We start from the raw sequence: 13,437 nt of genomic DNA on the forward strand, positions 1-13,437 counted from the left end.
TTGAGGAAGGGGTGTCGCACGTGACCGTGTGGGCATTCATGTCCCTCAGGGTGAGTAGACACGTGTGTGAAAGAGCAGCTGTGCAAGCGCGCGGGCACAGGTGTGTGTGTGGGCGGCACTGTGAGTGCCTTCATGAGTCTGCCCTCCGCAGCGCCGTCTAGGGGTGCACACAGGAGGTGGTGTCGCCTGCCGCCAGGGCGGGGGTGTATGTGTACCTTCAGGCATGGGTGTGTTACAGGGGCTCGGGGCCACGCGTCCTCTTGGGCATGCCTGTGACTACCAGGAGTGTGCACCCAGCGTGGGGCTTGGGGTGTGCACAGATCTGCGTGAGGGTGCTTGTGTCCTTGTGTATCTGTCATGTGTGCTACGGGGCGCTGTTAGCGGGGCCAGGGGGCAGGGGCCTGTCCCTGTGCCTGTTTGGGGCTGGGGGCGGGACACACGAGCTGGCCACCGCCAGGACAGAATGGTGCGTGCGGGTGTGATAGACGCCGCAGTGGAAGGAGTGGTTTGTGCCGTGTAACAGGAGTGCTTGTGACCCAAACGGGGTGTGGGGGTGTGTGAGGCAGAGGGGTCTTCCGAAGAGTTTGGCAACACCCAGGGGTCCCAACCCGCCTCAGTGGGACGCCCTGCCAGGGGCCCCAGAGCCTCGTCGCTCTGCACCTGGGGTAAGAGAGACCGGAGCCCAGCCGCCAGAGGTCCCCGCGCCGTGAGTGACACGCGCCGCCGACAAAGGCTGTATTTTTCCGGGCTCGCGCCCCGCCCGTGTGCGATGATCCCCATGGCGACGCAGATAGCGCCGCAGCCATTTTCCCTATCTCCCCCGAGTCTATTATAAGGCGGGATTAGCTCTTCTCCAGGCAGGTCAAACCCAAAGTCACATAACCTGCGGCGCGGGCCCCGCCCCCGCCCCCCCGCCCCCCGCCGCCCCTCCCCGGCGCGGGTTGGTCTCGGCCCGGCGACCCCGGAGCGGCGGCCGGTGCGCAGGCGCAGAGCGCCACCTGGCGGCCGCGGGTCTCCGACCGGGGTCTGGGGAGACCGCCGCCGGGGTGCGAACTGCCAGGTTGGAGAGGTGGACCGGGGTCCCTTCCTCCAGGAGCTGGGCTCTGCAGAGCGGGGGCTTTGTTCTGCCACTGCTGTGCCCCCAGGGCCAGGCTGGCCCTCAGTAGATGCCCCATAACCGTTTGTGGAAAGGATGGATGGATCAGCAGGAAATTATAGACGTGCCAACTGTCGACGTCACACAGCTTAGTTGGCAGCAAGAAATCATTTATTAGAAGTACCCTCTGAACTTAGAGTAAAAGCCAAACTCCTTTGGAACATACATAACAGGGCTTGCTGACCCCTCAGACCCGGTCCCTTTCTCTCGCCTCCTTCCTGTTCTTTGGGGCCAGAACTCTCCCAGCCCAGGACCTCTACCCAGAGTCACCCCCCACCCCCGAAGGGAAGTGTTGCCCTCCTCTGCCTCACTTTTCTCGGTCTATTCTATGTATTTCTTTTATAGTGAGTACTTAGCACAATGTAGAAGCGGCTTGTCTGCTTGCTCCCTGGGGGGAGGGGGTCTGTCTTGTTCCTCACAACAGCCCAGCGGCCGGAATCCTTTGGGGACAAGGGAATGAGGGCAGATGGGCCGCACCCGGCACCTTCTCTTCACCGTTATACCATCCCACCACCCACGCCCTGGCCCCGGGGTGCCTGGCTCCACTGACCTGCCGCAGCCTGCAAGTCTGGGGTCGGGGGCTTGAGGAGAGAGCACCGCGGAGACCTCCAGCAATGTGTGCCCACTGTGCCTATGAGGGCAGCGACAGCCCCGTCCTCAGGGTGCCCGGCCTCTCTCCCCAGGCCTAAGCCCCCGAGACTTCACTCATAATACAAGGTAATTATACCAGCGTTGTCAAGAGGCGACAATGATTTATTGCTGCGCGTGGGCTCGGACAGCACGGTGTCTAGAGCCAAGAGAAGGCCACAGCCCGAATGGGCTTCCAGGTGGAGCTCGACCTGCCCATCTCCCTCTTCAGGGGCTAATCGGGCACCAGGCCAGGCCCACCCGGCCACAGGGCTCTGAGAATTAGCTCCCTGCTCCTCAGGAATGCCCCCATTCTCTCCTGGAAGTAAGTAGCTCAGGATCTAGGGCCAGGACTTCCCCAACACACACTACCCCTCCTGGCTGGGTGGCCTTAGGCAAGTCGCTCTCTTACTCTGAGCCTCAGGTTGGCCCCCGGGGTTGTTACGAGAATTACTCATGAGCATGTATTTAAAAAGAGTTTTGTAGCCCAGCCTTTGAAAATTGGCAGCCCAAGTCTCAGGGGCTCATGCAACAACTAATTGTTAACGATATTCTGAAGTGGGAGATTTCACATAAAGAGACTCATTTCCAGCTTCTCTTGAAAAACTGGCTACCCTGGGCCCACATTCTGCACAGTGATGCCATAAGGGACTTGGTATCGTCTGCCCTGGTGGCCCCGGGGTCTCCATCCACCCAATTCAGGCCCCTGGGTCAGGGACATGTCCCTCATAGAAATACTGGGTGCTGTGGCTGTGCTGCTTTCGGCCTTCCTTCTCTGCACACTTTGGGGGTATTTCCAATATCTTTCTCCCTCCAGGTACTGTAAACCACTTAGTAATTGGTTAGTTAATAAGTCCAATCGGCACTTTAAAATGGTGTGCTAAGCCACACTGTTTTGGACCCTGGGTATACAGTGTTGAAAACAATGGCTATGGTACCCATCCATGGATTGCCTCAGGGAGCAAGCCGACTTGACATCAATTAATACATTGTCACAAACTGTGATAGGAACTGTAACGGGGAAAGACCACAGATGTACAAATATTGAACCCAGGCTTTTTTGCAGAGACCTACTCTGGGCCAGGTCCTCTGCTGAGAGGTCAGGGATGTGGACTGAGACCAGGTATGGTCACTGTGCAGGCAGCTCGCAGGGTGGTGGAGAGGCAGGCACATCAAGAGATTCTGCTCATGCTAATCTACGGGAATGGGAATCCCAGGTGCCTGCTTGAGGAAAGGCACTTAACCCAGTCTGGGAACATAATATATAAAGAGTGTCTGCAAATCAATAAGGAAAAAATACAATTAAAAAATGGGCAGGGACTTCCCTCGCGGTCCAGTGGTTAAGATTCCATGCTCCCAATGCAGGGGACCCAGGTTCAATCCCTGGTCACGGAACTAGATCCCTCATGCTGCAAATAAGAACCCTCCATAACTAAAGATCCTGCGCGCCACAACTAAGACCCAGCGCAGCCAACTAAATAATTTTTTTAAATGGGCAAAGGTATGAACAGAAAATTCATAGAAAAGGAAATAGAAAGGTCTCTGAATGAAAACATGCTTAATCTCAGTCAGAGAAATGAAAATTTTAAATACGTTGACAGGGACTTCCCTGGTGGCCCAGTGGTTAAGAATCTGCCTACCAATGCAGGGCACACGGGTTCGAGCCCTGGTCCGGGAAGATCGCACATGCCACAGAGCAACTGAGCCCGTGTGCCACAACTACTGAGCCTGCGGTCTAGGGCCCACGAGCCACAACTACTGAGCCCACGTGCCACAACTACTGAAGCTCGCGTGCCTAGAGCCCATGATCCGCAACAAGAGAAGCCACCGCAATGAGAAGCCCACGCACCGCAACGAAGAGTAGCCCCTGCTCCACGCAACTAGAGAAAGCCCGTGTGCAGCAACAAACACCCAACACAGCCAATAAATAAATAAATAAATAAATAAATTTATTTATTTAAAAAAAAATACGTTGACAGATTTGGGATGAGAGAAATGTTCTAAAATTAGATTGTGGTGATGGTTGTAACTCCATAAACTTACTAAAACTCATTGAAATGTATGCTTAAGTTAACTTTATGGTGTGTAGATTGTACCACAATAAAGATGCTTAAAAATAAATAAATTAAAAACTACTTTGAGATAACATTTTATACCTATCAGTATTAGCAAGTATCAAAACTTCTGGTTACATATTATGTTCCTGAGGGGGTGGGGGAGACAAGCTGGCGGGTGTCAACTGATGCACTCAGGGTGGCGTGGGAAATGTGACACTATCAAATTTACAAATGCACTTACGCTTTGAGCCAGGAATTCCATTTATAGGCCTTTATCTGATAGATAGGCTCTTACACTTGTGAAATTTGTAAGGAAATTCATTGCAGCCTTGTACATTATGGCACAATTGGAAACAAAAGATGCTCACGTGGAACAGACTCTTAAAAATATACAGCCAAACAGTGGAGTGTTGTGCTCCTGAAGAGGGAGAGAAAGAAAGAAAGAAGAGAAAGACGGAAGGAAGAAAGAAAGAAAGGGAGGAAAGAAGGAAGGAAGGAGAAAGAAAGGAAGGAAGAAAGAAAGAAAGGACGGAAGGAAGGAAGGAAGAAAGGAAGAAACAGAGAAGGAGGGATGGAGGGAAGGAGAGAAGGGGAGAAAGGGAGAAAGCAAGAAAGAAAGAAAGAAAGAAAGAGAAGGAAAGTAAAAAGAAAAGAAAGAAAAGAGAGAAAGAGAAAGGAAGAAACAGAGAAGGAGGGAATGAGAGAAGGGGAGAAAGGGAGAAGAAAAGGAAGGAAGGAAAGTAAGAAAGGAAGGAAGGAAGGCAAGCAAAGAAAAGAAAAAGGCAGCTCTTTCTGTAATGGATATCAAATGATCCCATTTGATATCCATTTGATATCTGCACCCTTAGGTGCAGAAGCCTAAGATTGGTGTGATTAAAAATGGGGATAAGGAGAGAAGATACATACAGATTTGTGTACATATTTATAGAATTTCTCTGGATGGAAAACAGAAGAAACTGTTAACAACGGTTGCACCGACAAAAGGATCTAGGTTTGTGGGGCTGGGAATAGAGAGAGGAGAAAGGCTACTGTGTAAGATTTGATCACTGTTGAAATTACACAGATGATAGTTAGATGGAGATTGAGATAGGGATAGATATACACACACATATACATATATATATCCTATATAAAAAATAAAGATTAAAAAACAAAAAGTTTTTTGATTGAAAAATAAAGATGGAGAACCTGCTGTATAAAAAAATACATAAAATAAAATTCAAAAACAAAAAAATAAAGATGGAGAGGCACAGAAGTTTGCCAAGAAGGTAAGTGGAGGAGAAAATTCCATCACTGGCTGGAACACAGGGAAACAAGAATTCTCTGGCCCTCTTGGCTGGAATGTAAATTGGTACAAGTATTTTGCAGAGTACTTTGGTTGTATCTAGTAAAGTTGAAGATATAAATGCACATGACCCAGCAATTCCTCTTCTGGGCATTTGAGAAACCCTCCCACATGAGCAGAAGAGATGCGGACAAGGATATTCATGAGGCACCATTAGTTAAAAAAAAAAATTTTATAAAGAAACTCTGGATGCGAGCTAATAGATTAACCAAGAGTGGGCCCTTCTTTGGATGGAACGCTGTGCGGTGGTGACGTTGTGTGAATGGATATGAAGCACGATGCTTCAGTCAGAGGAAGAACTGGCAGAATTTTAAACACAAAACAGAACTGTATGTTCTTTATGGAAATGAAGCACATGAAGTAGACGTATAGAGACACAAATAGGATTAAATCTTCTGGAAGATTACAAAATAAGATCTGGGAGCTTCCCTGGTGGCACAGCGGTTAAGAATCCACCTGCCAATGCAGGGGACACAGGTTCGAGCCCTGGTCTGGGAAGATCCCACATGCCGCGGGGCAACTAAGCCTGTGTGCCACAACTACTGAGCCCGTGTGCCACAACTACTGAAGCCTGCACACCTACAGCCCGTGCTCCGCGACAAGAGAAGCCACCACAATGAGAAGCCCGCGCACCGCAACGAAGAGCAGTCCCCTGCTCCCCGCAACAAGAGAAAGCCCATGCACAGCAACAAAGACCCAACGCAGCCAAAAATAAAATAAATAAATTTATTAAAAAAAAAAAAAGATCTGGAAGAGAGCAAGCCAGGCCATGTTCTCGGATGGGAAAACTTAATACCATAAAAATGTCAATTCTCCCAAATGTTCTGCACAAATTTAACATAATTCAAATTAGAATAAAAACTGGATAAAATGACCTCAAAGATTATGTGGCAGAATAAATGCCTAAGAATAACCACGGAAAATTGGAAAAAGAGTAACATGGGTTTTTTGCCTTACCGGAAATAAGAACATACTATAAAGCCACTATAATCAAATCAATGTGGCATTGGCAGAGGAACAGACAATGGAAAAGAACAGAGAATCCAAAAATAGATTCCAGTGTACATGAGAACATAATATACGACAAAGGTAGTATTTCAGTTCGGTGGGAAGAGGGTAGATTGTGAAATAAATGGTGCTGGCACAAGTGAACCTCCATCTGGCAGAAAATGAAACTGGACCCCGCTTAGATATATCCAAACGAATTCCAGATGGATTAAAAATGTAAATGTAAAAAATAAATGACTAGCAATCTTGCAAAAAACTCTCGGAGGCGACACGTGAGACCTGGACAGAGGAAGTGCAAAGGCCAGAGGGTGGACGAGCTCAGACACTCCTGGAAAAGGCACTGTCCCACGTGGCTGCGCAGGGAGAGGCCCAGGTGTGCCCAGAGCTTCCCCAAAGCACGGTCACGTCCACTGCCATCTTCAGGGCTTTCTGCCACACCTCTTCACCTCCTGTGCTGTTCGGTGATCATTTTCTTTAAATCAATTCATGTCTTTATAAATTAAATTGTTACTAAAAGATAATTTTATATCACTGACAAAATGATGGGTTCAATGGGCTAGTTATATATTTTCTGAATCACATGGAAACAAATGTATTGACTATTAAGTTGGAAAAACCGGACTGGAGTTACCTTAGTGGGTGCGTTACATTTGCATTTTGGAAGTCATTCTGCCACCTTGTGAGCCAAGGTCACGGGGACGTCCCCCCCCCCCCACACACACACACACACACCTGCCTTCAGTCTGTTATTCCAAAATCTGGCCATTTCCCAGCGTCAACACAGCTACTGACTGCCCTGGTCCAAGCTGCCAAATTCTTACCTGGATTACTGCACTAGCTTCCTTTTTTTTTTTTTTTTTGCGGTACGCGGGCCTCTCACTGTTGTGGCCTCTCCCCTCGCAGAGCACAGGCTCTGGACGCGCAGGCTCAGCGGCCATGGCTCATGGGCCCAGCCGCTCCGCGGCATGTGGGATCTTCCCGGACCGGGGCACAAATCCGCGTCCCCTGCATCAGCAGGCGGACTCTCAACCACTGCGCCACCAGGGAAGCCCTGCACTAGCTTTCTTGATGGAAGCCTACAAATTCCCTACTGTCCACTCAGACCACCGCAGCAGAGGGACCCTGTGAAAATGTGAGCCTGGTCTTCCTGGCTCCGAGGAGCCCACACCACCTGGACCCTCGTTACACCTTGGATCTCATCCTGTTGGCTTGCTCACATCTAGCCCATCTGGCTTCTTGGCTGCTTCTCAAACACACCTGGCACACATCCACCCCAGGACATTTGCACCTGCTGTTGCTTTGGCCCAGATGTCCACGTGGCTTCTTCACATACTCCCTGAGAGACTCCCTAGACCACTTCCTGGTGGGGGCCAAGCCAGCTGTGGGTGACAGCCAGGGTGCAGATGGGTCCTTACAGGCTTTCCGGAGAGAGACAGACAGAGACTGCAAGACAGAGAGACAGGGAGAGCGAGAAACAGCCATGGAAACAGGGCTGGTTTCTGCCTCCACTGCCCTCTGTCCACTCTCACTATGGGCACAGCGGCCTGCAGTACCACATAACAAGGCAAGGCTGGGGGAGAACACGGCTGCTACTTCTTAGTAATCGGGCCTTCCAAACCCTGGCAAGGGGAGAGGAGGTGACCACGCAGTGCACACGACCCACAGCACATCTCAACGCTTGCTAGCAAGAACCCTGGGAAACGTGAGACAGAATCACCGTATTCTTGTTTTTTTTTTTGCGGTACGTGGGCCTCTCACTGTCGTGGCCTCTTCCGTTGCGGAGCACAGGCTCCGGACGCGCAGGCTCAGCGGCCATGGCTCACGGGCCCAGCTGCTCCGCGGCATGTGGGATCTTCCCGGACCGGGGCACGAACCCGTGTCCCCTGCATCTGCAGGTGGACTCTCAACCACTGCGCCACCAGGGAAGCCCAATCACCGTATTCTTTACACCAGCAGTCCCCAACCTTTTTGGCACCAGGGACCAGTTTCACAGAAGACAATTTTTCCACGGACCGGGCCAGGGGTGGGGGCTGGTTCAGGTGGTAATGGGAGCAATGGGGAGCAGCAGATGAAGCTTTGCTCACTTGCCCACCACTCACCTCCTGCTGTGCGGCCCGGGTCCTAACGGGCCGTGGACCAGTATCGGTTCACGGCCGGGGGTTGAGGACCCCTGCTTTACGCCATTGGAGCAACGCAACTCCTAAGTATGCACCCAAGACGCAGGAAAACATGTCCACACACAAACGTGTGCACTCATGTTCATGATGGCCCCAAAGTGGAGACGACACAAATGCCAACCCATCAGCTGAGGAATGGATCAACAAACTGTGGTCTGGAGATACAATGGACTATTACTTGGCCATAAAAAGGAATGAAGGCCTGATATATGCTAAAACATGGAAAAGCAGATTAGTGGTAAGTGGCTTTTAGTCTGTTCAGAGTTGTGCAACCGTTACCACAATCTAAGTTTAGAAGATTTGCATCACCCCAGTCCCAGCCCCTGGCAACCACTAATCTGCCTTCTGTCTCTGCTGTGGACGTTTCATGTACGTGGAACCACACACTCTGTCTTCTGTGACTGGTTTCCTTCACTTAGCGTGATGTCGTCAAGGTCCATCCAAGTGGTGGCGTGTTTGAAACTTCTCCGTGAGTTTCTTGGGCGGCCAATTCAATTGCCCCGGTTCTGCTCCCTGCCCGCCCTGCCATGGCCATGTCTGCGGTGGGCATTGGAGCTCTTCGTCTCTTTAGTAAGTAACCAGCTCCTGACGGTGCCGATTCTAGACATTAAACATTGTTTAGGCTTAGAGATAACGTCACGTAGTCTTGTTTTGTTTGTTTGTTTTTGCGAGTTTGTTTTTACCAGGCTCGGAGTTTTTTCTGGCAGTGCAACCCCATCAAATATTTATTTGGTTTTCCCCTCTCTTTATTTCTTTATAAAAACATATTGTGAAATACTTCAGGTACACAGAAGTACCTGAATAATATAAAAAATACCTGTGTAATCAACACCTAGCTGAAGTGTTAAAACACCACCAATACAGTTGAAACACAAGAATTCACTACATACTTGAAGAAAAGGAACAACTTTTTTTTGTAACTTTAAGGTAGCGAGGGTTTTTCTAAGCATCATGCAGAAAGCAGAAAATATAAAGGATTGATTCACTGGACTACAAAAGAAGTTTCAACTTCTGTATAGTTAAAGGTGCTATAAACAAACTTAAAAGAAAAACAATAGACTGGGAGAGAGTATTTGCAATGCATATAAGGAAGTAACAGTCAATATCTGTAATATGCAAAGTGTTCCTAAAAATCAATAAGAAAAAGGCAAATAACTCAATAGAAAAACACGCCATTCACTCAAGAAGAAATATCATTGTCAATAAACATATGAAAAGAAAGCATGCCCTCATCTGCAATCAAATAAATGAAAATTAAAAACAACAACGAGATACCATTGTTCATTTAACAGACTGGCCACTCAGACAAAAAATTACACAAGCAACAAGAGTGATAACATCTATTGACTGCAAGCCCATGGGAAGGTAAGCACCCTCCTCCACTATTGGTGGGATATAAATTGATACAGCCTTTCTGCAAGAGCAATTAGCTGGAAGCCATCTAAATGTAAAGTGTACATACCCACAACCACACACTTAGTAACAGATCATGCAGAAATACTAGCGCGTGAGAAAATAAATGTACCAACATCATTTGTAAAGCAAAAATACTGCAAACAGCTTAATACCCATAAATATGAACTGGTTAAGTAGATTTTGATACAGCCATTACTCGGCTTGTTATGTAGCTTTTTAAATGGATGAGTTACCTATGCATGTGCTGATGGGGAACGCTGTCCACAATTTATTTCAAGTGGGGGAAAACCAAGTTATAGAATAATACATATATTATAATCCCATTAGTATTTTTAAAAACCCTATATGATAATCGTGTATGCATTCCTTAAGGTTCTCTGTGAGCAGCGTTGTTTGAATTGTAATAACAGGTGTATTTCTTTTGTAATCCAAAAACAAGAAAGAACTTTAAAAAACCTAATAAAGAATGTGTACTAAGTATCTGACTTAAAAATAATAAAGACGAAACAAAGCCACTTCAAAGGGCTCAGCCTGCCTTTTTGTGTTATTGTTTAGATGAAGATATTTCCATTTATTAAAGCACACTATTTAAACAAAAAAATAATAATAATAAAGACGAGGTCTATTTTATTATTTTTCTTTCATAGATTGTGCCTTTTGTGTTCTAGTTAGGAAATCTTTGCCTAACTCAGTGTCACAAAGGTTTTTTTAAATGTTTTTTCCTAGACTTTTTTTTTTTCTTTTAATTAATTAATTAATTAATTTATGGCTGTGTTGGGTCTTTGTTGCTGCGCACGGGCTTTCTGCATTTGCGGCGAGCGGGGGCTACCTTCCTCTTCTCATTGCAGTGGCTTCTCTTGTTGCGGATCATGGGCTCTAGGCGCGCGGGCTCAGTAGTTGTGGCTCACGAGCTCAGTAGTTGTGGCACACGAGCTCAGTTGCTCCATGGCATGTGGGATCTTCCCGGACCAGGGCTCGAACCCGTGTTCCCTGCATTGGCAGGCACATTCTTAACCACTGCGCCACCAGGGAAGTCCCTCCTAGACTTTTATAAGTTTTAGCTCTTAGGTTTAGATCTCTGATCCCTTTTGGATTGTTTTTGAGTATGGTGCAAGGGTTGGCACTCATTTTTTTCCATAAAGATATTTAATCGTTCAACCACCATATGTTTAAAAAGCAGTATTTTCCCCCATTGAATTACTTTGGTACGTTTGTAAAAAATAAAAAAGCCTCTCAACCGGGGGGGGGATAAATTGGGAGATTGGGATTGACATATATATACTACTATATATAAAAGATAACTAATAAGGACCTACTGTATAGCACAGGGAACTCTACTCAGTACTCTGTAATGGCCTATATGGGAAAAGAATCTAAAAAAGAGTGGATATATGTATATGTATAACTGGTTCACTTTGCTGTACACCTGAAACTAACACAACATTGTAAATCAACCATACTCTAATAAAAAAATTGTTTTAAATCAATTGACCATGTAAGTGTGGGTCTATTTTGGCACTCTTCTTTTTCATCGATCTACAGGTTTATCCTTACACCAATATCACACTGTCTTCATTGCTATAGCTTTATAGAAAGTCTCGAAATCAGACTGTGTAAATCTTTTGACTCCGCTCTTTCTTTTTTTCAAGATTATTTTGGCTCTTCTAGGTCCTTTGCTTTTCCATATAAATTTTAAAATTCGGTTGTCAATTTCTCTCTTAATAAAGCCTATAAGATTTTTTTTTTTTTTTTTTTTTGCGGTACGCGGGCCTCTCACTCTTGTGGCCTCTCCCGTTGCGGAGCACAGGCTCTGGACGCGCAGGCTCCGGACGCGCAGGCTCAGCGGCCATGGCTCACGGGCCCAGACGCTCCGCGGCATGTGGGATCTTCCCGGACCGGGGCACGAACCCGTGTCCCCTGCATCGGCAGGTGGACTCCCAACCACGGCGCCACCAGGGAAGCCCCAAGCCTATAAGATTTTGATTTGGATCGTATTGAATATATAGATCAATTTAAGGATAATTGACACCTTAACCCTATTGGGTCTTCTGATTTATGAATATGGTATGTATCTCCACTTAGTTAGATCACCTCTAATTTCCATTTATAAGGTTTTGTAGTTTTATTTTAGATTTTTTTAAATCGAGGTAACATTGCTTTATAAAGGTTTTGAAGTTTTGAGTGGACAGGGCTTACACGTATTTTGTTAAACTTATCCCTACGTATTTTGTCTTTGATGATGCTGTAAACTGAGTTAATTTTAAAATTCTATTTTTAATTGTTCATTGCTAGTATATAGAAATACAGTGCATTTTTGTATATTGATTTTTATTCTGAAAACTTGCTTATATTCACTTTTTAGTTCTAGCAGCTTTTAAAAAAAAAATTCCTTAGGGTTTTCTGGGTATACAATCATGTTGCCTGCAAATAGAGACAGTTTTCATTTCTATCTTTGTGCCATTTGTCTCTTTTTCTTGCCTCGTGACACTGGCTAGGATCTTCAGTGTAAATGTTGACCAGAAGTTGTGAGAGCAGACATCTGTGCCTTGTTCCTAATCTTAGCATTGAATCTTTCACCACTGAGTATATTAGCCATAGGTTCTTCACAGACATACTTCATCAGACTGAGGCGGTTCTCTTCCATTCTTAGTTTGCTAAGAATTTTAGTTGTGAACTTGTGTTAAATTTTGTCAAATGCTTTATTTGACAAATGATTATATGGTTTTCCCTTCCTATTCTACTAACGTGGAGGATTACATTAATTGATTTTGGACTTGAAATCAACTTTGCATTCCTGGGATAAGCCCCTTGCGGTAATGATGTATTATCCTTTTTGTACATTGCTATATTCGATTTGTTAAAATTCTGTTAAAGACTTTTGCATCTATGCTCATAAGGGATTTCGGTCCATAGTCCTCTTTCCTTATGATGTTTCTGTCTGTTTCATGGCATCTTATGAGAAATGTTTCTTCCACTTCTATTTTCTGAAACAGTTTGTGTAGCATTCATATTAGATTTTTAAAATGTTTTCTTTGTGGGAAGGTTTTTTGGTTTTTTTTTTTTGCGGTACGCGGGCCTCTCACCTTTGTGGCCTCTCCCGCTGTGGAGCAGAGGCTCCAGACGCGCAGGCTCAGCGGCCATGGCTCACGGGTCCAGCTCCGCAGCATGTGGGATCCTCCCAGACCAGGGCACAAACCCGTGTCCCCTGCATCGGCAGGCGGACTCTCAACCACTGCGCCACCAGGGAAGCCCACGTGGGAAGGTTTTTAATGACAAATTTAATTTCTTTCATTTATATAGATTTATTCTAAATTTCTATTTCTTCTTGGATCAATTTTGGTAATTTCTGTCTTTCAAGGAAATTGTCCGCTTTATCAAGGCTGTCAAATTTATTGGCACAAACTTGTTCATAATATTTCCTTATAATCCTTAAAATATCTGTAAGATCTGTAGTGGTGTCTCCTCTTTCATTCTTTTTTCTTTTTCTTTTCTTTTCTTTTTTTTTTTAAAGTTTTTGGCCGCACCATGTGACATGCGGGATTTTAGTTCCCCGACCAGGGATCAAACCCATGCCCCTTGCACTGGAAGCACCGAGTTGTAACAACCGGACTGCCAGGGAAGTCCCTCTTTCATTCTCGGTACTGGTAATTT

General features: G+C 46.2%; 1 protein-coding gene across 1 annotated transcript in view; it reads left to right on the forward strand.

The window, feature by feature from the left end:
* The window catches only part of EEFSEC (eukaryotic elongation factor, selenocysteine-tRNA specific), a 237,228-nt gene that overhangs the window by 212,301 nt on the left and 11,490 nt on the right, over window positions 1-13,437 (forward strand). The gene's annotated exons all lie outside the window — the stretch shown is intronic.

Source organism: Phocoena sinus, chromosome 11, assembly GCF_008692025.1.
Source record: "Phocoena sinus isolate mPhoSin1 chromosome 11, mPhoSin1.pri, whole genome shotgun sequence".
NCBI lineage: Eukaryota > Metazoa > Chordata > Mammalia > Artiodactyla > Phocoenidae > Phocoena > Phocoena sinus.